Consider the following 5,237-nt stretch of genomic DNA (forward strand, 5'->3'; position numbering starts at 1 on the left):
AAGAAGGAAAGGAGAAGATGCAGAAATTTCAATTTTTTCTTGAAATCGCGACAATCTTCGGCCGGTGATTTTTTGTCGGATAGATGAAATTAACCTTCAAAAATAGCATTGCCTTTAACCAAACTTGGTCATTCTCAAGTATTATCCTCACTGAGCTTGATGGGAGGAGATTTTTTTAGGAGAGAGAGGGTCCAAAGTGACGTCATCTAGTTCATACTTTTTCCCCTCTCTCCTTTCCATCTCCAAACCCTAGCTACCCAAATCCAACAAAAAATCCCTTCACACTCATAACAATCCAACCTAAACTACTAACCTGGCTTACAAATCTTTAATTTGAACCCTCATAGTCCAGATCTAGGGCAACTCATTTATAAATCTACATCACCATCATTAGCCAACAACTATTCACACTTCAAGGACAAGCATCTCTACAAGTTATTGCTGATACAGAAGATTCAACTTATCGAACACCGGATGGGCGGAAAGATTAAACAAACTAGTCGGTTCAGCTGCTACTTGGAGATCCCCTCAATTCAACTATCCAGGGAGTATTAATCCTCTATACCTGTCTTGTTTTTCAAATTTCATAGGATGCATGCAATGGAATGACTATGTTTTGTGATGTCTTGGTAATCTTGATTCTTTATACTTCTCAAGCTTTTAGTTCTGTATATGCTTAGTAGTATTACAACTATTTTGATGTCTTGTTAATCTTGGTTTTTTTATACTTCTCAAGCTTTTAGTTATGTATATGCTTAGTAGTATTTCAACTATTTTGATCTCATTTTTAGTAGTTTCTTAGTGACAGACCCCATGCTATCTAGATCTTTAATCTACCCTAGCTTTTGTTGCTTGACTCCATTTTAGTTGTACCACCTTTCTATTCTGGTAGTAGTTGAGTGTACTTTCTTAGGGTTGTTTAGACTTTGGTGTATGCTTCAGTATCAGAGGGCCGAATTCGATTTTGGGGGAGCTTTGTTGGGTTCTTCTTTTTCCCTTTCTTGAGTGAGTGCCTTTATTTTCAGAGGGTAGGATTAGATTTTAGGAGTGCTTGTATCGGCGAGTGGTTTTGGATCAGGCTGAGTTCAGAATAGGTACTGGGACCATTCTAGGGTGCTTTTAGAGTGGGGCTTAGTTTTGATATTAGGTAGCCTGTTTTCTCTGGTTTGTGCAGGTCTAGTTTAGGGGCCATCCAAGAGTGCCTTTAAAGGGGTAAGTTATTCTTTAAGGTAGCAGTCTTTTCTTGGGCGGTATTTCCTTTGTGCTTCTAGGTTGTGCCTGTTCTTCGGAGGTTGCCTTGAGATATCAGTTCCTGCCTTCAGTGGGAGCTGTTTAGGTGGAGGGGGGTTTGGTGTAGTATCTGGCCTCTGCCTTATGGATTTAACTGTTTTGGCTTGGAATGTTCGTGGTTGCAATAATTTTGCTAATCGCAAACATCTACTCGGCCTTATTAAAGCTCACAACCTGGACATTCTTTTTCTGTCCGAAACTAAATGCATGAATGTAAATATAGACAAAATGTTGAATATCACTAATATTTACAATAAACATGTCATTGAACCTGTTAATAAAGCCGGTGGCCTCGCCCTTTTCTGGCCTACCAACTATGACATGGACGTTATTCACGCTGATAATAATATGATTCATGTCAAGAGTACACAGGTTGTTTCGGGTAGTAAGATTTTGCTCACGGGTTTCTATGGTTGCCCATATAAAAACAATAAGATGAAACCCTGGGAAACTCTAGCTAACCTGGTCCCTAATGACAATACCCCGTGGCTAGTTATAGGTGACCTCAACTGCATTCTTGATCAATCGGAGAAGTCGGGAAATCAACCGGCTCATCTTCCTACTATTCAATAGCACATAAATATTATTAATAATCTGGGCCTACATGATTTAGGTTTTACTGGATATCCGTATACTTGGACTAACAGACAATTTGCAGGAAATCTTATTGAAGAGCGACTGGATAGAGAAGTGGCTAATTATAATTGGCTCATCAGTTACCCTCATTCCAGGATTAATCATCTCGCCACTCTTGGTTCTGATCATAACCATATTCTTCTCTCTACCAAGAATCAGTCGGCTCTTGGCCGTAAACCCTTCAAATTCATTCGCACTTAGATGTCACACCCCAATTGCGCCAGCTTCATCAATTCCAATTGGCTCACTATCCCCAATCCGATTCAATCCAAGCTTAATTCCCTTGCCATTAAACTCTCTAAATGGAACAAAGAGGTCTTTGGAAATCTGGAAACTAATATTAAGCAGCTCACCCAAAATCTTCAGATGATTAAAAACGCAGAAGAGTTCAAAAATACATATTCCCAGATCGAAAATCTCCTTCTTCAGCAAGAGAGTCTATGGAATGAAAAAATCAAGAATAGCTAATATTAACTTGGGAGATAGAAATACCCAATATTTCCATGCCAAAGCCATCACTAGACTTCGTAAGAATAAGATTCTGGCCATTAAGAGGGAAGATAATACTTGGGCTAATGATGAAGTGGAAATATCGATGATTTTTTCGAATCATATTCATCAGATTTCCACCACAGCGGGATCTACGATGTCCTCGACTATTAAGGTTTGCTTCTACCCGCAGATTTCGGCTATCCAGAATGAGTCTCTCACAACGCTTCCTCAGTATGATGAGATTAGGATGGCCACTTTCTCTCTCAAGCCTGGGGCGGCTCCGAGACCAGATGGCTTTCCTCCGTATTTCTACCAATCTAATTGGGAGACTGTCAAGGAAGACATTCAACTCATGACTTCCTCCTTCTTTCAGAACTCTACCTTACTAGCGATGTCTAACCATACTCATATTTGTCTTTTTCCCAAAACTAAAACACCCCAATCGCCGGCCGACTACCGTCCTATTAGCTTGTTGAACACCACATATAAAATCATTACCAAAATTCTAGCTAATAGATTGAAACCTATTCTGGCTGATATCATCTCTCCTTTTCAAGGAGCCTATGTTCCTGGTAGACAAATCACTGATAATATTATCATCAGTAAAGAACTCATTCATTCTTTCAAAAAAGTTAAGGGTGCCAAAAGCTACTTTGGTCTAAAGTTAGACATGTCTAAAGCTTTTGACAGAATTGAATGGAGTTATCGGGAGAATGTTATGAATCTGATGGGGTTTTCGAGCACTTGGATCAAGCTCATTCAAACTTGCATCTCTACTAGCTCTATGGCGGTGCTCATCAATGGGCGTCCTGGCAGTACTTTCAATGTGAACAGGGGCATTAGGCAGGGTGATCCTCTCTCTCCATTTCTTTTTGCCATAGCCATGGAAGGTCTTAGTCGTCTTTTAGAGAAAAATCATAATGATTCCTCTTTCATAGGCTTTCCCATTCCTCACTCGAACTTCTCTATCAAACATCTCCTTTTCGCTGATGACTGTATCATTTTCGGGCAAAACTCTTTTGAGAATATTTTCAATCTTAAACAAATTCTGAAGGAGTTCAGCGAAGCGTCTGGCCAGATGATTAACTATACTAAATCGAACATCTTTTTCTCTAAAAACTCGCACCCTAAATTCAAACGTATGATTATTAGAGAACTTAAAGTTCATCAGTCGTCTTCTGGGGATAAATACCTGGACACTAAACTTTTTGTCGATCGTAACAAGAAACAAGCTTTTAATTCCCTCATAACCCAAATCAAAAATAAATTTGCCAAATGGCAAACTCATCTCTTCTCGCAAGCTGGCCGCTCGGTAGTTCTCTCAACTATCGCAGCGGCTGTTCTCCGATACCAAATGCAGTGTTTTGCCCTTCCTAAAGGCATTAGTGACAGCATTGAGTCTATTCAAAGGACTTATTGGTGGGGAAAATCCAAAACTTTCCATACTATCAACTGGAATTCAATTTGCAAACCTCGCAAACATGGAGGACTTGGTCTGCGTCTACCCCAACTCGATAATCAAGCTTTTCTGCACAAAACTTAACTGGCGCATTATCAACAACCCGGATGCTATATGGGTTCAAGTGCTTAAAGGGAAGTATTTTCATAACTCTCATAAACCCAAGCCACCCAAGAATCATCATTCTTGGCCTTGGAAATTTATATATAAACACTACCATCAGAGTGAGAGTCTTATTTTATGGAACATTAACAAAGGTGAACAAATCAATATTTGGACTGACTATTGGATACCTAATCATCCGCCACCGATTACGAATGATAGAGGTTGTACGTTAGATAAGGTATCCCAACTTATTACGAATGGTAAGTGGAACTTAAACGTCATAAATATGTGTTTTAACAATGATATTTGCAGTGCTATTCTCAGCATCAATCTTAATCCTAGCGAGGAGGATAAAGCCATCTGGACATTGACGAAATCAGGTAATTTCTCTCTTAAATCCATGTATAATTTTTTACGGAACAATACACTTTACACTACACAAGATTAGATGGACTGGTTCTTTAAATGGAATATGAACACAATATTTGGACTGGTTCTTTGGAAATGTTGCACGAATAGCTTACCAGTAAAAGCAAATATTGGTAAATTTATTGGTAATAATTACTCCTGTGTTAACTGTAATGAGGAGGAGACTCTTGATCATGTTATGCTGCATTGCTCTTTCGCGAAAGCAATCTAGTTCCATTTTCCAAGTTAGAACGGATCATATCACTACCACAATTCAGTGGATTCAACAGTGGAAACCTCTAGAGGAAGAAACTATTAATCTATATGCTAAAATTCTATGGTTTCTGTGGAAAGCCAGATGTGAGAACTGCTTTATGACGAATAAACAAAATCCATTACAGATGATAGAGAGGATTAACAATACCACAACCACTCCACTCAGAACTGAGTCTAGCATTACCACTAAAAGGAAAAAACGAATATTCAAACATGGAGACCTCCATCAACACCATATATTAAGATCAATGTAGACGCCTCCTTCGTTAACTTAAATGAACAGGCTGGAATCGGTTACATTATACGAGATGCAGAGGCCAACTATATAATAGCTGTAGCAGATACGGTACGAGGGCAACATGCGGAAGAATGTGAAAGCTTAGCGACATTATCTGGTCTTCTAGGTGCTATGCAACTTCAATTATTTTATGTGCATTTAGAGAGTGATAATCAGGCAATAATCCGAGCTCTCAATGGCAATGGAGGAAGTCTTCACTGACAATCACAAAGTATCATCCAACAGATCAAAGACATCAAGGACAAATTCACAGGAATTATATTCACCCATGTG

The sequence above is a fragment of the Eschscholzia californica genome, unplaced genomic scaffold (assembly GCF_041429995.1).
Source record: "Eschscholzia californica isolate CP2 unplaced genomic scaffold, dmEscCali1.0.p SCAF_3, whole genome shotgun sequence".
Lineage (NCBI taxonomy): Eukaryota > Viridiplantae > Streptophyta > Magnoliopsida > Ranunculales > Papaveraceae > Eschscholzia > Eschscholzia californica.